The sequence below is a fragment of the Hypanus sabinus genome, chromosome X1 (genome assembly GCF_030144855.1).
Source record: "Hypanus sabinus isolate sHypSab1 chromosome X1, sHypSab1.hap1, whole genome shotgun sequence".
NCBI lineage: Eukaryota > Metazoa > Chordata > Chondrichthyes > Myliobatiformes > Dasyatidae > Hypanus > Hypanus sabinus.
The window spans coordinates 38,339,409-38,366,501 of record NC_082738.1 but is presented as its reverse complement, the minus strand read 5'-3'; the positions used below and the strand labels follow the sequence as shown (position 1 = coordinate 38,366,501).

The window sequence follows — 27,093 nt, the reverse complement described above, 5'->3', positions numbered from 1 at the left end:
TCCCCTTCCTGAAGTCCACAATCAGTTCCTAGTCTTACTGATGTTGAGTGTGAGGTTATTGTTGCGACACCTCTCAATCACCTGACCTATCTTGCTCCTGTATCCCTCCTCATCACCATCTGAAATTCTGCCAACAATAGTTGTGTTGTTGGTAAATTTATAGATGCCGTTCGAGCTGTGCCTAGCCACGTAATCGTGGGTGTGGAGAGAGTAGAGCAGTGGGCTAACCATGCATCCTTGAGTTGTGCCAGTGTTGATTATCAGCAAGGAGGAGATGATATTTTTGATCCTCATAGACAAAGGTCTCCTGATGAGGAAATTAAGGATCCAGTTGCAGAAGGAGGTACAGAGGCCCAGGTTTTTGATTAGAACTGAGGTTATGATTGTGTTGAACACTGAGCTGTGATTAATAAACAGCAGCCTGATGTAAATATTAATACTGTTTACGTGATCCAAGGCTGAACGGAGAGCCAGTGAGATTGCATCTGCTGCATTCCTATTGTAGCGATAGGAAATTGCTTAGGCGGGTGTTGATTCTGGTCGATACCAACCTCTCAAAGCACTTCATCACAATAGGTGTGAGTGCAAATGGGTGATAGTTGTTGAGCCAGCTCACCCTTCTCATCTTGGGCACTGGTGTGATTGTCACCCTTTTGAAGCAGGCGGGAAATGCCAACTGCAGCAGTGAATGTGTCATTGAACACTTGTTGGTTGGCAGAGTGTGCCCCCCCCCCCACACACCCCAGATACACCATCAGGGCTGACACCTTGAGATGATTCACTCACTTGAAAGATGTTCTAACATTGATCTCTGAGACAGATCCTCCAGGGATTTGCATTGATGCTGTTTTATTCTCCCTTTCAAAGCATGCATAAAAGGCGTTGAGGTCATCTTGGAGTGAAGCATCACAGTCGTTCATGATGTTAGGTTTTGCTTTGTAGGAAGCGATGGCTTGCAAACCCTGACAGAGTGGACGTGTGTCCGATTCCATCTCTAACTTCAATTGGAGTTGTTTTTGTTGGTAGTTGTTCCAGAGACTTCTTCAAGATGGCCTGGTTGAAATACCCCACAATGAGAGGGAAGGCATCGGGGTGTACAGTTACGTGCCTGCTGATTACAGTGTTGAACTCCTCCAGCATCTTCTTGATGCTGGCCCGAGGTGGAATGTATACCACTACTAGGATGATGGCGGATAAAAAGGACAATATTTGACTGCTAGATATTCCAGATCAGGTGAGCAGGACTGAGACAGTACTGCCATGTCTCTGCACCACAATGAGTTAATTATAAAGCATATTCCACCTCCTTTTCCTTTAAAAGACTGAGCTGTTCTGTCTTTGCAGAGAATGGTGAAGCCATTGAGCTACAGTGATGTGTACAAAATGGCACCTGTTTCTACGAAACAAAGTACACAGCGGTCCCTGATGACCCTCTTGTAGAGCAATCTTACACTGAGGTCTTCAGTTTGATTTTCCAGAGACTGTACATTCAGCAGAAGCATCTTTGGGAGTGGGGGACTGAAGCCTCTGAGTTTCAATCTTACTTGCAGCCCAGCACATTTTCCTCACTTCCCGTTTCTTAAAGGGAAACTGCACTCACGACCTGAGTCTGCCGTCTGGTATCCACCAAATAGATATCAATATCAAATAGATTTTTTATATGTCTTTAAACAATGTTGCTTACTGAAGCACCCATGACTCTGATTGTGGATTTTGCCTGAGCATGAATATTTGATGATTCCCATTGGAGCTCCATGCAACAAGTTGCCACTTATTGCCATCACTTTTGTCAAGCATTGTCACAGTTTATCAAGCATTTTTGCTAAAACTGTTTTATATTTTTTGAGCACGTTGATTTATTAGTAATATAAAACTTCCTGCTATGATCAAAAACACCGACTGACTGAAAATTGGATAAAGAAGAATCCATCCATGATCCAATTGCTTTTGGAGAATACAGTTCATGGCATGACCAGTGAACAACTATTTGGGATGAGATGGTTGGAGTTTAAATAAAGCCAAATGAAGCCAGCAGGATTTTATAAAATTATTTTGTAATAAGCACACTAAAACAAATGAAACTTCTACAAGAATATGAATCTCAGGGTAGTATATGGTGACATGCACTTACTTGGGACATAAATTTACTTTGATTCTGAATTGAAAAAGAAACTTCAACTACATTTGCTGCCTTCTCACCCTTTTGTGTTTCAAGAATCTTGAATCTTAGTTTCTTGAAGATGCTGAGTATTTTTCTGTTAGACTCAACTTTCAATTCTCCATGAGTTGACATTTATTTAATTTCGAGATACAGCGTGGAACAGGCTCTTTGCTCACTGAGCAACCCACTACCACGGGACAATTTACAATGCCCAATTTACCTACTAACCGGTATGCCTTTAGGCTTTAGACTGTGTGTGGAAACTGGAGGAAACCCATGTGGTTCATGTGGTAAGCTATGTATACCTGTCTGGACATGCCCCTCTGCTGACTGCTCCTGTGGCTCCTCCTACAGACCCCTGTATAAAGGTGATTGTGTCACTGCTCCTCCCACTGTCCAGGGCAGTTGTCTGGCATGGACGTGGTCCATTTTACTGCTAATAAAAGCCTTTCAGTATTTACTCTACTTCCAGTCTTTTGGAGTTATTGATAGTGCATCAGTTCACAGTGAGAATATACTAACCCCAACAGACAACGCTGTGAATTCCCAACTCCCCGAGCTGTGATAGGGTTGAGCTAATTGTTCTGCTACCTGTGCCCATTGAATAGATCTTACATGAAAAGAAATGCCTGTGTTCCACTATTATGTAGTAAGTAGGTCATCAAGACAGGAGCTGGTCCAGCTCCGGATCCAGGGAGTTGCTGAGAAGTGAGGCCCAGAGATAGTCAAGGCTAATTGGTGAGTAGAGGGGTTGGGGCCAAATGGGAAAAGGTGCTAGGCTGAGTGTTGTTGGTGGGTTAGATGATAGGAGCAAGTTGCCAGAGATCATTTTGTGATGTTGGAACATTGAACATCACTGGGGAGGATGATGTTATTAGTTTGGGGTGGTTAGTTTTCCAGTGTACGTGTAGATTTTGGTTTCTTTATGTGAGAAGGCATTCTTTTAGGTCAAGAATCTTTTCAGTTATTCAGCAGCAATTAATTCAGTAATGATTGCTGTTTGTTTACTGTGATTTCACATATTTCAAAAGAAAACCAGATAATAGACACACGAGATTCTGCAGATGCTTGAAATCCAGAGTGACACATGCAAAACGCAGGAGGAACTCACAGGTGAGGCAGCATCTATGGACAGGAATAAACTCTGAAGGCAGCAAATGTAGTCTCAGCTTTGGGTTGAGACACTTCATAAGGAGTCCTGATGTAGGTCTTGGCCCAAAGCATCAGCTGGTTATTTCTCTCCATGGATGCTGCCTGACCTGCTGAGTTCCTCTAGCATTTGTGTATGTTGCAACGGTCAGAAGCCATTTTTAATAAAATGTTGGTAAAAAAAACCCAGCGCTCAAAGGCAATTAGGGACTTGGTACCTGTAGATGTTTGTGCCAAGTCAAATGGCAGCAGCAGCAGCTCGGATAATGCATTAGCGACCTGTCAGAAGGAAGCAGGCACCATCACCTGTGAGAGGAGATACCTCTCCATGATTAATGGGCATTAAAAGGCCTGTGGACGGAACTAACAAGTCATGGGCAGCCAGTATTTTCTTGTAGAGGTTGAATGCATCATACTTGTGACAGATTAACAAATAGGCTGCTTGTTGAAATGATTGGACTTTAAGCCACAGCTTAATGGAGAGAGCAACTCTGTGATCAAGCAGATTCAGAACAACGTGCCTGTCCTCTGCAAACTGATCAATTATTGAATTGACATAAACCCAGAAAATGTACAGAGGAATCCACGTTCGACCAGAGTCTTGAACAAACTATAAAGATCTCTTAAATATTGCCTTATATTGGTGTGGGCCGGTAAGGACTTTGTGGATGCTATAATAATGATTGTTCAGATCATAGGATCATTGCCAAGAAAGGCTGGATTAAACATTTAGTTTTTTTTTTCTTAGATTAATTGTTCAGGGTGACAGAAATATGAAAAAATGTTTGCAAAATACTTCATTTGTACTTAATTGTATTGGGTAGAGTGCAGGACGGATGATGGAAAATTAATTTTACAGAAGAAAGGACTAAAAGCCTCAATGACTTCTGATCATGCGGGCCTGTGTATCTCATTGAACTCAATTGTATCTCCTTAACTTTTCAACGTTGGCAAGACTTCTCTAGTCCATTTGGTTAAACAGGGTTGGGGTACCAATTATCTATAGTCAGACTGAATTGTACTTGAGGATTGAACAATCAAACATTCTGTTCCTAAATTAATTGGTCTCCTTGCAACTTTGTACAAATACCTCTGATCAGAATATGCAGATGAGCCAGAGGGCATTTTCTATTCCTGTGCTATGCTGCTCTAATTTGTCTATTTTCCAACTGTTGAAGGGAAACTTGCTTTCTAAGTGTTTTCAACTTACAAAAGGAAGAAAAAATCCATTTATACAACTCCTTTCAACTGCCTTAGAAACATCCAAAAATGTTTACTAGATAATAGCAATTGCAGCTACATTGAGTGTTATGCAGGTCACCACAGTGGTTATTTTATACTAGACAAAATCCCACAAACAGTTTTGAGCTAAATTACGTGTTTCTGATCAGGCTGAAGGTTGATAGAATCACTGTGAAAGATAACCCTGTATTTTTTTCAATCTACCTGACCATACATGATAGAGTCATGGGCTTATAAAATGTAGAACAAGCCTTTCAGCCCAACTTGCTGATACCAACCAAGGTGTCTTCCTGAGTTGGTCCAATTTGCTTGCACTTGGCCCATATCCCTCTAAACCTATCCCATCCCTGTACCTACCCAAATTTTTTAAAACAATTGTAGCTAAAGTCCCTTCTGTAGGTCAGAGAAACATTTTCCCCCCCACTGGCTTAGCCTGAGACTCCTTATAGTCTTTTGGATTTTAACTACACACAACACTAATCCGGAGATAATACTGACCCAAGTCAAACTTGTGCACTTGTCAGAGATCTGATGGAGTTTAAGGATGAACGAATTAGTCAATTCTACAGAGGCACTCCTTAAATATTATTTTCCAAATCTGACACAAAGGTGAAAGATCCAAAAATATATTTCTGCCAGATTTATTTTCTACTAAGGATTAAAGTGGATGAATCAAACAAACTCACATAATGTAGCAGCTTAGAAGTTCTAGAAAGCTCTAAACATTGGGTGGCATGATAGCTGTAGAGTAGGAGAAGGAAAAGAAAGCCAGAAACGGGAGGCCAGAATGCAGCTTGGGACAAAACTGCATTTAGCCAAGTACTGTGGTTGAGGAGATGGAGCCTGGACCAACAGAAAGTGAGGGTGGAGATTGGTGGGTTGGAAATACAACGTTTGTAGGTTCTCTAGTACTACAGAGCAAGCAAGGGAAGGACGTGAACTTAAAAGGAATGTTTAGAATTTACTGGGGCCCAAGTCCAGTGTTGTAGCACAAAGATTGACTTGCCCCAGGGACATCCAACAACCATCACTTCCAGGAAAATAGTGTCTCATTTCTCTTGCAATGCTCCAGTCATGTCAAGTGCTCAAACATGCTTCACCCCAGCAAGTAAGTGGTGTTCAGCAACCTAAAAAATGGGTGTGATTGTGGTTCAGCCCCATGGAGGCTTTATAAGGTATTGGTTAGACTACACTTAGAGTATTGTGAGCCGTTTTGGGCCCCATATCTAAGGAAGGATGTGCTGGGACTGGAGAGGCTTCAGAGGAGGTTTATGAGAATGATTCTGGGAATAAAAGAGTTAATGTATGAGGAGGGTTTGATGACTCTGCTGGACTTGAGAAGAATGGTGGGCGAGGGTGGGGAAGTGGAATCTCATTGAAACCTACCAAACATTGAAAGGCCGAGATAGAGTGGGTGGGGAGTGGATGTTTCCAGTTGTGGGAAAGTCTAGGACCAGAGGGCACAGCCTCAGAATATGAGGATGTCCTTTTAGAACAGAGAAGGAATTTCTTTAGCCTGAGGGTGGTGAATCTGTGGAATTCATTGCCAAGGATGGCTGTGGAGACCAAGTCATTGGATATATTTAAAGCAGGGGTTGATAGATTCTTGACTAGTAAGGGTGTCAAAGGTTAACGGGTGAAGGCTGAAGAATAGGATTGAGAGGGAAAATAAGTCAGCCATGATTAAATGGCAGAACAATTGGGACAAACGGCCTAATTCTGCTCCTATGTCTTATGGTCTTATGGTAAAGACAACTCTCATTCCATAGCATTAAACAAACAGTACTAGGTGATTGAATTTCTGGGCCAATGCATTCAACGTTGAAAAATTTGAAGATGAATCTAGTCAAAATAACAACCAACACCACCCTACGATGTGATGGGGGCAGTTCACAAGTGCCGCTACACATTCTGGTGCCAATTTAGCATGCTCACAAAGTTCAGCAAAATAGTACAAGCAACAACAATACCAACACCACAACAGCATTGAAACAAAACAACAACAGCAAAATCCCCACCCACCCTCTAACACGCACAGTCAGGGAGAGAGGGAGAGGGAGAATGAGAATGTGAGTGAAAGAATGAACCATGGAACTAGACTGTGCAACCCACCAACTCCACAATTGGTGTCAAACACCCATTTTTAATCTTTTGTCAGAGGTATTATTAAGCAACGGGACAATAAATACATTGAGCTTCATCTGCTGTGTGATTTGCCCGTTCCACCAGCCCGACTTATAATTTTAACTTCAACTAACCTCTTCATGTATTTTGGGTTCAGAGTGCTGGATGAGAATGCAGACTCTTGTAATGATGCATTCTCTTAAAATTCGGGAGTAGTGTTGAAAAATGTTAACTGACCAATGATGATTATTGTGGTTGCTGTAAATGGACCAGCATGGTCCCAGGTCACCACTCCATGAAAGCTTCAGTGAAGTGTTATCAGAACAGCCAGCTCTAACTTCCCCATTTATATCCTTCTTCGCATCACACCCTCCTCCTGCTTTGATTTTTTTAATATATAAAATCAAGAATGGAAACTGTTGATGATTTCATTGTGTCAGTACTATGCATAATTCAGTTAATGAAGCAGCCTCTGCCTAGCCCACAGCAGGACACTGGATTGATAAGCATCCAGTGACATATCTCCTACAGATCTATAGTATCCAGCATCTACAGGGAATGGGAGGGAGTGCTGGTTGCGTCAGAATTGCTTAAATATAATATTCTTGTACAAAATACACTAGTATTCCATGCATAAATCTTCAAATAAATTTCCCAGCATTATGCCATGTCCCTATTATTTAAAATAAGAATGTTTTACAATGCAATTCTCTATTTTAGGGCCAAATGTATGAATGTAAGTCACAGCCACAAAAAAAAATTGACTGTCTATACTCAATATCGCCAGAAGTGCTAAGTCTTCAAAGGATGCTGTATCAGCCTATAATCATCTTCGTGTATAAAATCAATGAAGTAAATGTGTTTTCACACTTATTTTACATAATATTTGAAACAAAATTCACTATTCAGCTTCTTTTCCTAAAAATGACACAATCTTTAAAAAAAATCATTGTCTAACAACAGAGGATCCTCTCATTTGCCTAACAAATGAGAGGATGTTGTATCATGTGAATAACCAGTCATCAATTACTTCCATTTAAAATCTCCCACAGTTTCACAATCCAAAGTTTAAACAGACCATCCAATAAGCGCAACAGCATTGAAGAAACTCAACACATTCCCATGCAATTGATTAACTAAGTTGCAATTTAACTTGTCTGTTCCTGTGCACTGTGGTTCTGATATGTAGACAGTTATTTTCAATACAGAAAATGCTGGAGGAATTCAGACAGTCTATGGAGAGAAATAAACAGTCGGTATTGGCCTGAAACATCGACTGTTTTTCCTTCTGCATAGATGCTGCCTGTCCTGCTGAGCTCCTCTGGCATTTTGTGTGTGTTGCCCTAGATTTCCAGCAACTGCGCGATCCCTTCTGTTCACTAGTTGTTTAACTACCACTTCTTTTAAAGACCATCACTGAGGTGGATAAAACCTTTAAGATTACTACTAATAACTACTACTACTTTAAGAAGTAGGCATGCCTTCCAGGTATGCCTACTGTTTAGACTTGACATATTCCTTATCTCATAACTCCAGACCTTTGTAGGAATGCTGGACTTCATTAAGGTGGCTTTCTGCTACCTTAAAGTAGTAGAATGTTTCAGCTGGTAAAACTATTGCTTCATAGCTCCACCGATATGGGTTCAATCCTGATCTCCAGCCTGTGAGGAGTTTGCACCTTTCTCCCTCTGATGGTGCTCCGGGTGTTCTGGTTACCTCTCACATCACAAAGGGGTGCAGGTGGGGTAGGTCGATTAGCTAAGCACAAACTACACATGGAGCAGGGATAGAAAGTGCTCTATGGCTCATCTACACAATCCGTTCTGGGCTGTATGTTCAAAGTTGCAAGAAGACCAATTGCTTTAGGAACAGAATGTATTTAGCTCAAGTCAAGTCAAGTCAAGTCACTTTTTATTGTCATTTCAACCATAACTGCTGGCACAGTACACAATAAAAATGAGACAATGTTTTTCAGGACTATGGTGCTACATGAAACAATGTAAAAACTACACTGAAACTACGTAAAACAACACAAAAACTACACTAGACTACAGACCTACACAGGACTGCATAAAGTGCACAAAACAGTGCACAAAACAGTGCAGGCAGTACAATAAATAATCGGCAATACAATAAAGACAATAGGCACAGTAGATGGCAGTAGGTTGGAGTCAGTCTGGGCTCTGGGTATTGAGGAGACCGATGGCTTTGGGGAAGAAACTGTTACATAGTCTGGTCGTGAGAGCCCAAATGCTTCGGTGCCTTTTGCCAGATGGCAGGAGGGAGAAGAGATTGTATGAGGGGTGCGTGGGATCCTTCATAATGCTGTTTGCTTTGTGGATGCAGTGTGTAGTGTAAATGTCTGTAATGGTGGGAAGAGAGACCCTGATGATCTTCTCAGCTGACCTCACTATCCGCTGCAGGGTCTTGCGATCCGAGATGGTGCAATTTCCAAACCAGGCAGTGATGCAGCTGCTCAGGATGCTCTCAATACAACCCCTGTAGAATGTGATGAGGATGGGGGGTGGGAGATAGACTCTTCAATCCTCAACTAGAATTCTCTTTGACTACAGTTAATTAGCATCCCCACCTTGCTTAATCAAATGAACTAGAGAAGTCCTGCCAATGTTGAAAAGTTAAGGAGATATAATTGAGTTCAATGAGATACACAGACCCGAAGTCATTGAGGCTTTTAGTCCTTTCTTCTGTAAAATTAATTTTCCATCATTTGTCCTGGAATCTATCCAATACAAGGTTCCAAAGAAGTATCTTGCAAATATTTTTTTCAGAATCTGTCACACCTAACAATTAATCAAACAAAATAAAACAAAATAATTAATTCAACCTTCCTTGGCAACGATTCTGTGGTCTAAACAACCATTGTTACTGAGTGCATTTGCTCTATTGTTGACAATACATAAAGTACTTACCGGCTCACATCATGCAACTGTTATGAGATCTTCATGGTGTTTTTCATAACTCTAGTCAAATGTGTATTTCACTGTAAACTTCAGCTGTTGTGTGGGTGAGTGGTAGAATCAGGGTGGAACTGAGGAAAGCTGGGAAAAGTAACAATAGGTTTAGTGCAGATAGGTGTTTAATAGTTGGCACAAGTTTGAAGGGCCAAGAACCCATTTCTCTGAATATATAATTTCCTTGAAGTTAAAGCCAAAGCTGTGGCAATATAGGGCTACTTACAAATGAAACCAGGAAGCATTTTCTCAGAGTTGTCATGGAAATTAGTAACTTCTACCCTCTGGAAAGCTGTAAATAGGAAGAATTCTATGTTTTAAGACTGAGATTGAGTGTTGGGACCAAATTATCTAGTAAGTATGGACCAAAGATAGGAAATTGGAAGCTGTGGTACAAACCAACCAGAATTTGCATGAATGGTGGAAAGACTTGAGGGGCTAAGTGACTTGATATAATGCTATTAGTTGAAGTCAACTACCATTTGCAGAGTCTTCAATAGCATTGAAAAGCAAGGCTGTAGCAACTCGTAACAACGAAAAGGTAGCTCAAAATAGAAGAGTATTGATTATCCAATCTTGTGTTGCTTAGTTAGTGGGCTTGTTCCTGAATTATTCATGGCTGATAAAACAAAAGGGCTACTTATGCCTCGTGGGTGAATTTTAATATAAATGATAGAAGCTAACCATTTACAGTGTATCAATTGAAAGCTAAGCTCTGTGTTGCTCCTGATTAACTCCAGAGGCCTGTGACCTTAGTGAGACCTGCTCTAACAGCAAACCTCTTAGTAATAATTTTTGAGCAGTTATCTACATAGAAAAGTAAACTATCGATGAATATTTATAAAGGAAATGCAGCACTTTGACAAGCAATTCATAAATGACAGCTTCCACAGGGGTCTGTGTTGGGGCTGCTTCTTTTTAACATTGTATGTCAGTGATGCACCATCAATAACTCTCGGAGACATGAGGCGAGATATCGGCTTTTATTGGCTGGAAGAAAGAGTAAGCAGCAAATGACCACCACACTACATCCTGGAGACTGAGGCTGGGGCTGTGTCTCCAATCGCCTTTATACCGGGGTCTGTGGGAGGAGCCACAGGAGCAGTCAGCAGTGGGGGGCGTGTCCAGACAGGTATATGGAGTTCACCACAGTCAGTGATTTGCATGATGGAATCGATGACGTTGTGGCCGAGTTTGCGGATGATATGATGATAGGTGGAGGGGCAGGTAGTATGGAGGAAGCAGGGAGTCTGCAGAAGGACGTAGACAGATTAGGAGAATGGGCAAAGAAGTGGCAGATAGAATACAGTGTCAGGAAGTGTGTGGTCACACACTTTAGTAGAAGGAATAAAAGCATGGACTTTTTTCTAAACAGGGAGAAATTTCAAAAAAAGGTATTTGGGAGTCTACGTGCAGGTTTCCCTAAAGGTTAATTTGCAGGTTGAATCTGTGGTGAGGAAGGCAAGTGCAATGTTAGCATTCATTACAAGAGGACCAGAATATAAAACCAAGCATGTAATGTTGGGGCTTTATAAGGCGCTGGTAAGACGTCACTTGGAGTCTTGTGAGCAGTTTTGGGCTTCTTATCTGATAAAAGATGTGCTGGCATGGGAGATGGTCCAGAAGAGGTTCACGTGAATAATTCCAGGAATGAAAGGGTTAACGAATGTGGAGTTTGATGGCTCTGGACCTGTACTCACTGGAGTTTAGTAGAATGAGAGGGAATCTCATTGAAAGACCTTGATAGAGTGGATGTGGAGAGGATGTTTTCTGTGGTGGAGGAGTTTAGGACCAGAGAGCACAGCCTCAGAGTAGAGGGATATATATTTATAATGGAGATGAAGAGTAATTGTTTTAGTCAGAGAGTGGTAAATCTGTGGAATTTGTTGCTACATGCGGCTGTGGGGGCCAAGTGATTGGGTGTATTTCAGGCAGACGTTGATAAGTTTTTGATTTGTGAAGGCGTGGTTACGGGGAGAAGGCAGGAGACTGGGGTTGAGAGGGAATTAGATCGGCCATGATGAAATGGGAGAGCTGACTTGATAGGCCAATTGACCTAATTCTGCTCCTATATGTTATGGTCCTATTCCATGCTGAATCTTCACATATTCCTAATGAAATAGATGTGCTGTTGACCTTTCTTTGTAATTGCATTTATGTACTGGAGCCAAGGCAGGCCCTCTGAAATGATAACAAAGAGCAATTTAAAGTTGCTGATCCCCTCCACCTCCAATCCTCCGATGAGGACCGTCTCATGAACCTCCCTCATCTTGAAGTTAATAATCAGCTCCATGGTCTTGCTGATATTGAGTGAGAGGTTGTTGTTGTGGCACCACTCAACCAGATTTACAATCCCCTTCCTATACGCTGATTCATCATCACCTTTTATTCAGCCGGCGGCAGCTGTTTTGTGTTCTATGTTTTATTTCTTGTTATTTTTTTTATCTTAGATTGTAATTGTCTCTAAAATATTTGACTTTCAAGTCTTGTTCTTTTGCCTTTCAGAACAGTATAAGTCAAAAACTGAGGAAGCAAACTCTACCATTGCCTGCCAATCCTTTCTCCTGTTTTCTGAGAATGTTGTGACCTGGAACTCTGGAACTGCAATCCCCAGAACATTATTGATTAGCTTAATTGTCTAGTGCACAAAACCTTTCTAAGTTATAATATGTATTGCTGTCAATGGTTACCAGTTATGAAGGGTTTATAATTCAGAGTTATTTTAGTAGATTTCTCTCTAGTATTCGTCCTTGCTGAAAGCTCAGTCTGCTCTTGGTCAATGATTGATCATGCAAATGATCATTTTTTATAAAATAAGTTAGCTGATCTGGCAATAGTAGGGCCACTATAACTGCTTTGGTACTTCAGGGACAGACAAAAGCAAAAAAACCACTGATCATCAGAATCTTCTGGCAAAACTTACACAAGGAGATAGAGTATAAAATAATAAGGAATGGAAACAGTTTGTTTGGGCCACTGATTCCCGCTGATAAACAAGTTACTTGCACAATTCCTCTGTAAATCCAGTTTTTCTCCATTCATTGCCATCAATTACCCCAGATTCTACCACTCATCTACACACTAGGAGCAATTTTGCAGGGATCAGTTAACCTGCCAGCCCACACATCTTTGGAATAAGTCGAAGGGAAACAAGACACCGAATGGAAAACCAGGAGGGTGCAGAGGGCGCCAGAGGTGAGAGATGAATTGCGGTGGAAGGAGCTGTGTGTCACCAGCCCGCGTTGTCCCTCTGTGCCATCCAATGACATTGAATAAAGCTCGATTCTGATTTGGCTGTGAGGATCAACTATGCAATCAATTTTTAGAGTCATAGAGTCAATGGGACTTTCGGCTCAACTGGTTCATGCCAACCAAGATGCCCATAGAAGCTAGTCACATTTGCCCATGTTTGGCTCCTATTCATATACCTGTCCAAGTGTGTTTTAAATTTTATTATTGTACTGCCTCTGGCAGCTTGTTCCATATTGATAACCACCCTCTGAATGAACAGGTTTTCCCTCAGGTGTCTTTTAAATCTTTCCCTTTCCCCCTTAAACATATGCCCTTTAGTTTTTGACCCCCTTCCTCTTGGAGAAAAAAAACTGTGCATTCACCCATCTATGCCTGTCATGATTTTTCTCCTCCACAAGGCCACCCCTCAGTTTCTTTTGATCCAAGAAATAAAGTCCTAGCTGCCCAGCCTCTCTGAATAATTCAGGCCCTCGCAAAGAGTCATAAAATCATATAGTCATAGAGCACTATAGGACAAAAACAGGCCCATAAGCCCATCTAGTCCATGCCAATCTCATCAACCTGCATCTTCAACATAGACCTCCATACCCCTCCCATTCGGTGCTTGTCCAAATTTCTCTTCAATGCTGAAACTGAACCCGCATCCATCACTACCACTGGCAACTTGTTCCACACTCTCAATAGCCTCTGAGCAAAGAAGTTTCCCCTCATATTCCCCTTAAATATTTCATCTTTCACCTTTAACCTATGAACTCAAGTTCTAGTCTCACCCAACCTCAGTGGAAAGTGCCTGTTTGCATTAACCTGTCTATACCACTCATATTTGTGAATACCTGGCAACATTTCAATGAATTTTCTTCACTCACTTTCCACCTAAATGATGCCTTTCCTATAACAGGGTAACCAAATCTGTACACGATATTCCAGGTGCAACCTTACCATGACTGATGAAGGCCTGCATGCCAAAGACTTTCTCCATTACCTTGTATACCTGTGACATCACTTCCCAGGAACTATGTACTTGCATTCCTGGGTCTCACTGTTCCAAAACCAGACCCAGGGCTCTACTGTTCATTGTGAAAGTCCTGTCCTACTTTGACCACCCAAAATGTTTACAGTTTAGTTTACAGACAAAATGTTGGGCAAACTCTTTGACTTCCAGCATCTGCAGATCTTCTCTTGATCGTGACTGTTCAGTTTACTCTAGTTATTCAGTTTGCCTTTAAATCCAGAAAAGAAGCAATACCTTTGGAAGAGAGATAGACAAAGAATAACAACCAAATGCTAACATTTGTAAAATTTATGCTTTTGGAAACTTTAAAATCTGAGCAATTAGATAAGGTTGATGACATCCCACTGATGTAACCACAGACTTAGTTTATGTCTTGTAGTTTATGGCTTGCGTCAGAGGAGGAGAATAATGGTGATATGGGAGAATATTATCTATGTATGGCTGTTAATAAATCTTAATTATGTCAGTAAGTTACAGGCAGAATAATTACAGTCTGCTCTTCAAGAACCTGGGTGAGGAGTTCAATAGCAGCCTTAAATCCTGACAAATGAAAGGACTGAATAGCAAAATTTAATCTTCATCCACTGTTATTAACATTCATTTTAAACTACTAAGTGCCACTATCTTAGCAAACAAGGATTGGTAATGAATGGTTGATGTCAGTTTTGCTTCAAAAATTCCCACAAGCTTTTTTCACTCTTTCCCAATTATGACACAAGTGACAGTCAAAAAACCATTGGTCTAAATTACCTCTGAACTGTGGAAGAAGCTGGCCTTCAGACGAGATAGTCATTGAGCAATATAGCATAGATACAGGCCCTTCAGCCTTCCAGTTAGTCCCGATTTCCTGCTCATAACCCTCTAAACTCCACCCCTGCATGTACCTATCCCAGTCCTTCTTAAATAGTACTATTGTACCTGCTACAACCACTCTGCATTCCATACACTCAAAAGCTTCGGCATGAACAAGTTGCCTCTCAGGCTCCTTTTAAATCTTTCCCCTCCTAGCCTAAACATATGCCCCCTAGTTTTGAACTCCACTACACCGGGGAAAAACCTTTACCAAACACCTTATCTATGCCTCTCATAACCATGTGGGTTTCCTCCAGGTGCTCTGGTTTCCAAATAGAGCAGAAGTAAATCATTTTATTCTATAAAGTACCACCCCGTTCTCCTACATTCCGAGGAAAAAAGACTGAACCTGGCCAACATCTCCCTATAACTCGAGCTCTTGAGTCCTGACAACATCCTTGAATATCTTCTCTGCACTCTTCCCAGTTTAACTATGTCTTTCCTACAACAGGTGACCAGAATTGTACACAGTACTCTGATTGTGGCCTCACTGTTGACTTATACAACTGCAACTAATGGCCTGACTGAGGAAGGCTTGCATGCTAAGCGCTTTTTTTTTAACCACGCTGTATACCTGTGACATGCAGATATAAAATCAGAGGCTGAATCGTGTGGCTGTAAACAATCCCATGACTGTGGCATCAGAATAGAAACAAATTGCTCTAAAAACAATTAAGTGCATTGAAGTGCAGCTGCAGGAGCAATATGATCACAGCAAGCACTCATGAAAAATCTATTTATCATCATATCGCTGCTTGTAATAGCTTGCCAGGCTCAAATTAGCTGCTGTATTTCCTTCATTACAATTGTGACTATAGTTCAGATATACCTGTTTTAAAGGCTTGGGACTCCCTGTGGTTGGAAAGCATTAATTAAGAGTTAGACTTTTATTTTAAGCACAATAAATATTTATCAACCTTTCTCTTAAATACAACAAGGCAATAAGTATTGATCTTAGTTTTCTGGCTGAGGTCAGCAAACCTGAGATGCTCACAGATTCTGTATAGCTCAGAGCCACACAGCACTGCATCTACAAAGTCATAAATTAACCAAGTCTTTTTCTTGAGAATGTACACTCGAAAAAATAATTAGATACCTCCTGTATCTAATAAAGTGGCCACTGAGTATATGCTTGTGGTCTTCTGCTGCTGTAGCCCATCCACTTCAAGATTCAACAGATTTTGCATTCAGAGATGCTCTTCTGCACACCACTAAGCACGTGGTTATTTAAGTTACTGTCTCCTTCCTGTCAGTTTCAACCAATCTGGCGATTTGCCTTTGACCTCTCTCATTAACAAGGCATTTTTGTCCACAGAACTGCCGCTCACTGCATACTTTAGGTCTTTTTTGGTTTCACACTATTCTCTGTAAATTCTAGAGATTGTTGTGCATGAAAGTCCCAGGAGATCAGCAGTTTCTGAGATACTCAAACCACCCCATCTGGCACCAACAATCATTCTACAGTCAAAGTCACTTAAATCCTATTTCTTCCCCATTCTGATGTTTGGCCTGAAAACCAACTGAACCTCTTGGTTATGTCTGCATACTCTTATGCATTGAGTTGTTGTCACATGATTGGCTGATTAGATATTTGCATTAATGAGCAGCTATACAGGTGTACCTAATAAAGTGGCCACTGAGTGTAAATCTAAAAGGGAAAATAAAAAGAAGCATTGCAAACAGCTGCAGGCAACACTGAGGGCAAAATTCTTATTGTGTAATTGTGCAATGGTGACAAAGGCAAATCAGCAGTGATTTCACACATCAAGTTTTTCCAAACAAGGTGGCACCTATAACCAGCTTATGACTCGCTAGTCAGCATTTTATTTAACCAGCCAGGATTATTTCAACTCACTGTATCATACGTTGTGATGCACTGGAAACTAATTTGATACAGAAATCCTGGCAATAGTGCACAATAACTGGAGCTGCTATTTAAATTTGTGTTGTTATGATTTGAATATTAGCAAAACATCAACAAAATGTTCATCTTGGTTATCAGGTTTGTGTTGAGATCTTTAGGCATTGTATAAGTGAAACCATTATCTATAATATTTAAAAATTGTAACTCATAATCAAATAGTATCAAAGGGCAGTCTAATCTATCAGACTGCAGGCACGTTGTCAATTGAACTGTCCAGCCTGATCTATACAATGGACTTTTATTCGCATTTTCTGATTTGTTTGTACATTTCCCAAGGTGGTTTCTGGTCTGAAAGCTGTCACGGAGGATGGTAAACCCTGATGACACAGCCTTCTTTCTGTGCATTCTGCAACCTGGAGTTCTGCCTGTATTCTAAACCAATTTATTTATATGTCAAATGTCCTCTGTTCATGCTATTTACACTCCTGAAGAGGAAATGAATCAGGCCATGATGACGGCTGCGTGACCATAGAGATAGTCAGGGTCAAACCCTGCAGTATGACTTCTAGAAATCTTATGCTTAAACGGTGATGATGCTTTTGTGATGTATGAATCTCAAAATGGGAACAAAGAGATTGGCTGGAAATGGTTTATAAGGTCTGTGTAGACAAATAGAAAAGTGAATTTAAAATTGATGCCATCCTCTGGCACCCTGACATAAGAAACTGCAGAATTTGATTCTGTCTCCTCCTTGGTAACCTTGGCAGATACAGCTTACAGATATGACTGAGCTTTCCTTCAAAAATAAGTGGCAAAGTGAAAGGAGCCCTGATCTAGTTCATCCCCACGGTGCCATATCCTCTTGTTGACTCATTCTACATGTCTTTGGCTATTCAGTCAATTGCTGGCATTTCTCCTCTTCTATTTATTTTTCATGAAGCGCATATTATGTTCTCTTGGAATGAGATGTGGCATTTCTAGGCTGGCTATTGAAAGTGTCAGCCTGGAGTAACACAGGGCTGGAAAATGAAGGCTGTAAAGGACATGGAGCACTGTGAGAGATGCCATGGCAATAGAATTCTAAATGAATCACTGGCTACAAACCAACAGCTGTTCAAATGTGACTCTGATTATTCACATTGCATAAATTCATAACTGTGTGAGTATTACTATTGAGCTCTTATCTCTAGCTGCTTCATCAGAAAACCTTTCAATTTTTGTTATATATTTGGTGAAATCTATAAAATAAGGGCTGCAGAAATTGTCCATGAGAAAGAAAGTTGTTATCATTGACTAACTGAGAGTATTATGACTGGTTGCATCATGGCCTATTATGGAAACACCAATGACCAGGAATGGAAAAAAATACAGAAAGTGCTGGATAGAGGGCACAATGCTTTGCAGTACAGGGACCTGGGTTCAATTCCTACTGCTGCCTGTAAGGAGTTTGTCCATTCTCCCCGTGATCGTTTGGGTTTCCTCTGGGTGCTCCGGTTTCCTTCAAAAGTCCAAAGACATATCGGTTGGTAGGTTAGCTTGTCATTGTAAATTGTCCTGTGATTAAACTAGGATTAAATCTGGGGATTGCTGGGTAGTGTGGCTTGAAGAACGGAAGGGTCTATTCTGTGTTGTATCTCAATAAAAATAAAAAACATAAAATAAAATTACAGGGAAAGCTCTCCTCAGCATTGAGCTCATTTAACAGAAACCAGCATCCATCATCAAAGACTGACCCCTCATCCAGGTCATTCTTGCTTCTTGCTACTACCATCGAGCAGGAGGTACAGGAGCACTGGGTCCCACACCACCAGGTTCAGGAACAATTATTACCCTTCAGCTATCAGGCTCCTGAACCATCGTGGATAACTTCACTCACATCAACATTGAACTGATTCCAAAGCTATAGACTCACTTTCAATTCATGTTCTCAGTATTATTTATTTACTTTCTATTATTATTATCTGCATGATTTGTCTTCTTTTGCACATTGATTGTTTGCCAGTCTTTGTTATTTATAGTTTTTCATAAATTCTATCGTATTTTTAAAAATTTTCCTCCAAATGCCTGCAAGAAAATAAATCTCAGGGTAGCATATGGTGATATACTGCAAATGCACTTTGATAATAAATTTACTTTGACTTTGAAATTTGAACATTTTTTGTTCGTCAATCTTTGTTATTTATAGTTTTTCATAAGTTTTATTGTATTTCTTTATCTTCCTCTAAGTGACTGCAAGAAAATGAATCTCAAGGCAGCATATGGTGACATATATGTACTTTGATAATAAATTTACTTTGAACTTTGAAATTTTAATTTCCTTGTTGGGAGATTAGGATGGGGAGAGCAAATAGCACGTTTAGGATATAAAGTACTGGATTTTGTTTAACAGCAGAACTACAGTCAGCATAAACACTGCAAAATTGCTGTGTTCAATCTGTGCAATGATAAAACCCTACCTGCTTCACACAATGCCACTGCAGCTCCCAAGCTGTGAGCTTGGTGGCTTGTCTTCCTCAGCTCTTCCTTTATCTCAGAGTATGTCTTACTCACATGCATAGGATTTGCGAGGGTGTGGTATACAGGGGTAAGATAATGTGGTGTGGTAGAAGAATTTCCACAGACAACCCAGTGTTTCCATTATTTAAAATAGATAACGGCTGCATGAAATCCAGTTAAATCCAGGATATTACATTAAAATTGATTAAATTGAAGGATAGTCCAAGCGATAGCCTATGACCCATTTGTTTGAATAAATTCTGGGCACCTGATCCACCAAGCAGTAAGATCCATTCCTGTGCAATCATACCTTCTATTTCAACTGTTTGTCCTGTTAAGTTTGTGGTTCTGAAGGGTTTACCAGTGGATACATCTGGTAAGGTCAACATTTCAGATGTTTGGATATGAAGAGGAAAGTGAATTTGAACCTTATGGACTAAGCTTTCTAAAACTGGAAAAATAGGATACAAGAGCAAACATGAATTCACAGCCTGTAGCTTACGGTCTTTTTCATATCCCTGCCAGGCGTACAATGGAGATACTAGAGACTGTCAATGCTTGTATCTTCTGGTGGAACACTGAGGGTCGAGCAGCATCTGTGGGAGGAAAGATTTGGTCCAAACCCTGCATCAGAACTGATCTCACCACTTCCTCAACCAGTTCCCCTCCACCAACACTCATCGCCCTGGCTGAATTGTTCTTAATACAAACAATTCCTTATTGAGTCATAGAGCTCTACAGCACAGGAATAGGGCTTTTGGCCCATCTAGTTCATGCCAAACAGGTCTCTTGCCTAGTTCCATCGACCTGCATCTCAACCATAGCCCTCCATACCCCTCCCATCCATGTACCTATCCAAATCGCTCTTAAATGTTATTGAATCTGTATCCACCACTTCTGTTGGCATCTTGTTCCACACTCACACCACCCTCTCTGAGTGAAGAAGCCCTTCTCAGGCTCCCCTTAAATATTTCACCTTTCACTCTTAACCTATGACCTCTGGTTTTAGTCTCATCCAACCTCAGTGGAAAAAGCCTGCTTGCATTTACCCATCGAAACCTCTCATAATTTTGTATACCTTTATCAAATTTCCTCGCGTTCTCCCACACTCTAGAGAATACAGTCCTAACCTATTCAACCTTTCTCTGTAACTCAGGTCCTCGAGTCCTGGCAGCATCCTTATAAATGTTCTCTGCACTCTTTCAAACTTATTGCCATCTTTCCTGTAGGTAAGTGACCAGACTGCACACAAAACTCCAAATTTGGCCTCAGCAATGTCTTATACAACTTCAACATAAGATGTCAACTCCTGTACTCAATACTCTGATTTATGAAGGCCGTAAATCCTCCCATTTCCAGACCTAATGCAGGGCTTTAATCTGAAATGTTGACATTTCCTTTCCTTACGTAGATGCTGCTTGAACTGCTGAGTTTCACCAACAGATTGATTGGTGCTCCACTCAAGCACCACTACACCTGGTGCTGTTTGCAGTTGTGCAGGGGGGGTCCAGCTACCTAATGTATTTTCCTGTTGTTTATTCCTGTTGCTGTTGCTTTCTGGCAATAAACCTGGTGGGAGCTGCTGAAAGTCTCTTGTTATTAGACAATAAAGTGGAGCTAATAGTTACCGACCCTGTTCAACATGACCCAAGTCTCAGCTGAGGAATGTGAGAAAAAGTTTTCCTTACATCTTAGAAATTACCCTTCAATATGGGCATTTGGCATACATACAAGGACAATACAGCTGTTGATATTATAATTATGGGCATAAAAATGAGGACTAGCTTCCAAATGCTTGATGGCAATGTACCAACTATTTAACATTGTTTAATTTGCAAAATTGGACTAAATGCTTTAAAAAGTTGAGATTTTGTAGTTTAGATATGAAGTCTTCTTGGCTTAAGGCTACAGCTTGGTTGATGTTGTGATTTTGTAGTTTAGATAAGAAGTTTTCTTGGCTTAAAGCTACAGCTTGGTTGATGTTGTGATTTTTTTCACTAAGGTTCCTGCAAAGTGTGAACATGGGACAGTACAGCACAGTATAGGCCTTTTGGCTCACAATGTAAGATCAATCTAATCCTTCCCTCCCACATAACCCACCATTTTGCTTCCATCCTCGTGCTTATGGAAGAGTCTCTTAAATGACCTGAATGTATCTGCCTCCACCATCACCCCTGGCTGTGCATGTCATGTTCCTACATCTTTAAAAAAACTACCTGATATTCCACCCCCAAACTTTCCTCCGATCACCTGACAATGATGCTCCCTCATCTTTACCCATTTCCACCCCAGGGAAGAGGCTCTCTGTGCCTCTTATCATCTTGCATACCTGTGTGTAAAATTATCTCTCATCCTCTTTCACTCCAATAAGAAACGCCCTGAAGGATTTTGGAACGTGTTAACTATGTTAAAAATGTTACTAATGCTGGAAAAAGGAGATAGAAACAATGCAGAATCCTCATACAGGAGTCATGACCTGAAACATCAGTCATTCCTTAGCCTCTACAAAATCAAAATCAGCGCAGTTCCTCCAGAAGTTTGTTTATTACTCCGGGTAATAAACCTGGAGTTTAAACCTGGAGGAACTTTTGTTCCTCTGAAAACTGAAAATACTGAAAGGAATCAGCAGGCAAGGGAGCACCTGTGGAAAAGAGAAACCGATTAAATATTTCATTTCAAAGCCCTCTCATCAGAACTGGGAAGGTGAGGGCATAAGTTACTTTTAAGATGCAGAGAAGCTCGAAAGTAAAGTTTAGAACAAAGAAGACAAAGGTTGGGATGAGGTGAGCATTGCTGATTCTGTTGTTTACCATCTGGTTGATAGATCAGGGCGAGCAATAAAGAGAGAGACCACTTCAAGGGGTACACACTCAGTGGCCACTTCATTTGGTACCTCCTGTACTTAATAAAGTGGCCAGTGAGTGTAAGTTCATTGTCTTCTGCTGCTGTAGCCCATTCACTTCAAGGTTTGGCATGCTGTGTGTTCAGGGAAGCTCTTCTGCACATCACTGTTGTAATGTGTGGTTATTTGAGTTACTGTCAGGTTGAACCAGGGCTGGCCATTCTCGTCAGAGCTCTCTCATTAACAAGGCATTTTCACTCACAGAACTGCTGCTCTCTAGAATTTTTTGCTCCCCCCCCCCCCCCCATTCTCTGTAAAGTCTAGAGACTATTGTGTGCAAAAGTACCAGGAGGTTAGCAGTTTCTGAGATATTCAAACCACCCCATCTGGCACCAACAACCATTCTACAGTCAGAGTCACTTAGATCACATTTCTTCCCCATTCTGATGTTTGGTCTGAACAACAACTGAACCTCTTCTGCTTCTCGTCAAGTTTAATGGCGGTTGGGAGACAAACATAAGATACATTACTGCCACCTACTGACTGGAGTATGGAACAAAGAGACAGGAAGTATACATACTAAATTCCACCCCCTCGCCCCCCAAAAACCTCAAATAATATCAGAAAGACTAATGCTTGCTTTTCAGAAAGTCAAATATGCACATATACGTTACAATGACAGTGATAGCGTAATAAATATTCTTACCAAGGGTTTTGGCTCAAAACGTCGACGGTACTTCTTTTCCGTTGATGCTGCCTGGCATCCAGCATTCCTCCAGCATTTTATGTGTGTTACCATGTTAAAATGTGTCTGTCCCAAAGATCTCAATTTAGCAATTAGATGTTTCTTTCACACATCATGGGAACTGCATTTAAACAATATATGCTGCACTGTTTCTTAACAAATGTGCTCCCTACAAGTGCCCATATCATGCATATTAATTCTGAACAAGGAATTATTCAACCTACTGTGTCTAATATGTAAATATGCAAGTATAAATTCTTTTCTCCTTTTATATCCATCTCTCATTATCCTCCAAATTTTTTATAAATGCTGTCCTTTTCCTTATCCCAACTTTGTTGCCAAAGTAATCAAACAAATTTTTTAAATTACTGCATTCTCCTTAGAGAATGTTGTTCCCACCCTAACTTGTATCTTCCTATCACATATACAATCTTGAAACTGATTGAACATTCTACCATGTATTTCCATCTTTTACAGTTTAAGCAGCCACCCTTGTGTCCATAATGTATCATAAGCTTTTTCTACATCAAATAAAACTGCTACCACTGGTACTTTATTAAGTTGGACCTTAGGAATATCAGATTCGAAACTTAATACTGAGTCCATGGTCATTCTCGCTTTACAAAATACAGATTGGTATACAGCTAATTTCCCACTATTTTTCACAAAATAAGAAAGCCTTGCTATAACCATTCATTCCATTGTCTTACAGACATGTGAAGTTACTGAAATAGGTTTATAACTGCAAGGATCTGATTGATCTTTATCAAGTTTCAATGTAGGGATAACAAATGCTAACCTGCAGGAAGCAGGAAGTCACCCTTCAGCCCATATTGTATTAAGGAATTGCAAAAACAACATAAATTTTAAATCTGATAACTGTGTAAACATATTATAACAAATATCATGTTTCCCAGGTGATGTCTGACCAGTGCTGTTAATAGCCCTTTTAAGTTCAGACAATGTAAATTCAATAACCAAACAGGAACTGAAACATACATTTTTTTCTCAGCAATCTGAGAAACCATATACACTGACATACGTATTTGCTAATAATTTTGCTTTTTCAGAGTTAGTAACTGCAACCTTCTCCCCACCATACAAAACCATCAAGTTTCCTAACTCCCCCTATTTTCTGTATCAAACCCCAACCCTCTGCTACCTGGATCTCTTTCCCAATGCTATCACAATACATTCTGCAATTCATTTTCTTTGCCCTTCTCACTACTTTTCTAACTATAGCTTGAGCTCTTTTACCTTGTATGAAAGATGAATAGGAGTAGCATTGCCTAACTTTCCGAAAAGCTTTATTCCGCTCCTTCACAACTCTTTTACATTTCTCCGTTTGCCAGGGAACAATTCTCCTTTTATTATCTCCCAGCGATCTGGGAATTGCTTCCAGAGCTGTTGAGTTGAGTACAGAGCTCAAGGTATTATTACTCAACTCGATATCCTCCAAAACCCAATGATCAGGAGATCTGCTTTCACATAAATCATCAAATACATCCCAAGTTGCCTTTTTAAAATTCCATCTGGGGACACGAGAACCTTTCCTGTGATTCACATCTATTCCCATTGTACAGATAAAGGGGAAATGATCACTCCCCACTGTTGTATCATTATACACTTCCCAGTTACACAGACTTGCTCAGATACCAGTGTCAGATTTGTAGCAGAAACTGTGTTGTTAACTAGATTTATCCTTGTACTCCTACCATCATTCAAGTATATCAAACACTTTCCTTCCAGAAAACCTTCCACTACCATCCCACTCACGTGTCACAACAACCCCACATGAGCATTAAAATCCCAATACCATACGATCTTATTTTTTCCACCTCCATCAACACACTTTTCTTCCCTAAATTTAAACCACAATTGACTCATAAGCAACCCCAATTTTGATTACTCTATGTATTATTCCATTTTTGACAAAGGTAGCCACTTCTTCTCTATTACCCATTTTCCGATCACATCTTATCATCAACCTAACTTTCTATCTTAAAACTTAGACGAGATTTCAACCAGGTTTCCTGTACACATATAACATCAGGTTTATTTGGTAAATCTTCAATAAGGGCTCCAAAGGTTATGGGAAGAAGGCAGGAGAAAGGGATTGAGAGGGTTAATAAATCAGTCATGATTGAATGATCGAGAACTCGATGGGCTGTATAGCTTAATCCTGTTTCTGTGTCTTAGAAGCAGAATTACAAAAAATGACGTACAATGACAGAATTACATTAATGGCATACAATGTGTCCTTCTTGCTACTTAAAGAGCTTCCTCTGCTGGTTAGAGTGGACAAACAGGAGAATGGCCTCCAGCTTTTACTCCTCTTTTGGACTCTGAATGGGATGACAGGACAGTTCCAACACGGAGAAGCCAATGCTTGAAGTTGGTGTGCGGCACATCTCCAATCTGGTAGCTCCATCTTGGTTTCATTTCACTGCTGGAAGATGTCAGTTTGTTTGAATTTGCAAATTAGCAGCATTGTAAAGCAAGTCTCTATGCAACCAGGAGCATAGAGTGTTGGAATAAATTGAGTAATGATGCTTGTGAAGCATCCTGATCAGTTACTGTCTCGATGCCAACTGGGCATTGATTCCCCCTGTGTTTCTCTGCCACTCAGTCAGCTTTAGAGCAGTCAAGGCTGTGTGCTTATCCCCCTTGTTTACTCACTTTATACCTATCATAGCAAGTCATATTTAAGTTTGCTTATGACACCATTGTTGTTGATAGAGTCAAAGACTGTGATGCATCGGCATATAGGAGAGAGAATGAAAATCCCATTGAGTGGAGTCACAACAACAACCTCTCGCTCAATGTCAGCAAAACCAAACCGCCGATTCTAAACTACAGGAGGAAGAAGCTGGAGCAGCTTCCATGAGGATTGGGCCCATGAGCCAATCCTCATTAGGGTATTAGAGGTGGAAAGGGTCAAAATCAAGGTTTAAAATCTTGATGTGATACTGCTTGGTATGGAACCACCAATGCCCATGAAAAGAAGGCTACAGGAAGTGAAGGATGTATTACAGGCCATTCCCTCCTCACCAGCGAGTACATTTAGATGGAGCACTACCTCAAGAATCATTAGCAGCATCCATTATCAAAGACAGCCATCATCCAGGCCATACCCTGTTTTCACTACTACCATCAGGCAGGAGGTGCAAAGGCCTTAGGTCCCACACCTCCAGGTTCAGAAACAGTTATTAGCCTTCAACCTTCAGGCTCCTGAGCCAGTGTGGATAACTTCACTCACCTCAACATTGAACTGATTTTATGACCTACAGTCTCACTTTCAAGGACTCCTAACAACTCACGTTCTCAGTATTTTTTAAAATTTGCACAATTTGTATTCTATAGCACATTTGTTGTCAGTCTTTACTTATGTATAGTTTTTTTTTAGAAATTCTGTTGTATTTCTTTATTTTCTTACCTGAATCTCAAGGTAGTAGTTAATAGTAACATATACGTACTTTGGTAATAAATTTACTTTACTTTGAACATTTTCACATCTGAGAACTACATTAATCTGCTCACTCTTTGGGCAATTTCAGAATCAGAATTAGAATCAGGTTTATTATCACTGGCATATGTCATGAAATGTGTGCTTTGCAGAATCAGTTCAATGCAATACATACAATATACTGTAAGTTGCAAAAATAGTGTTCATGGGTTCTTGGTCCATTCAGGAATCTGAGAATCTGATGGCAGAGGGGAAGAATCTGTTCTTAAAATGTTGAGTGTGTGCCTTCAGGCTCCTGTACCTCTTCCTGACAGTATTAATGAGAGGAGGACATATCCTGATGTTGGTGGTGTTTGTCTAATTCTGTAAAAAAATAGAAATGCATGCTAATAATATTAAAAATAAACTATATTTAGTACAGCAAGATGAATTGATTTAAACCTTCTGCTTCACGAATCTATCCATGGACTGTGGCCAGATCAAAATAAGGAGTCACCCTTTCAAGTAGAGCTGAGATGAAGTAATTTCTATGAGTGTGTTGAAAGGTTTTGGAAATCTCTCCATTAAAGGTAGTGGAAACACAAGACTTTGAACGTTCTATACAGATTGATGGATTCTTGATAAGCAAGCTCACTGGGAAAATGAGCATGTGAATTTGAGATTACAGTTAGATCAGCCATAATCTTATTAACTGTTGGGGAAGGCAGCTGGGTCTAAATCCCTCCACTCCTGTTGCTATTTCAAATATTGTCTGAATTGTCCCTAGTACTCTGATTCGTATTTATTACACAAACAACATCACTGAAAGAGTTATCATATCCTGATGTATGAGGAATATTTGAAAATTCTGGGCTCAGTGGGGTTCAGAGGTTGAGGGGGATCCTACTAAATACTGAAAGGCCTACATAGTGTGGAT

The 27,093-nt window shown here is 40.4% G+C and overlaps 1 protein-coding gene across 3 annotated transcripts in view; it reads left to right on the top strand.

Moving 5' to 3' along the window:
- lrrc3ca (leucine rich repeat containing 3Ca) overlaps positions 1 to 27,093 on the top strand; it is a 58,873-nt gene that overhangs the window by 27,211 nt on the left and 4,569 nt on the right. The gene's annotated exons all lie outside the window — the stretch shown is intronic.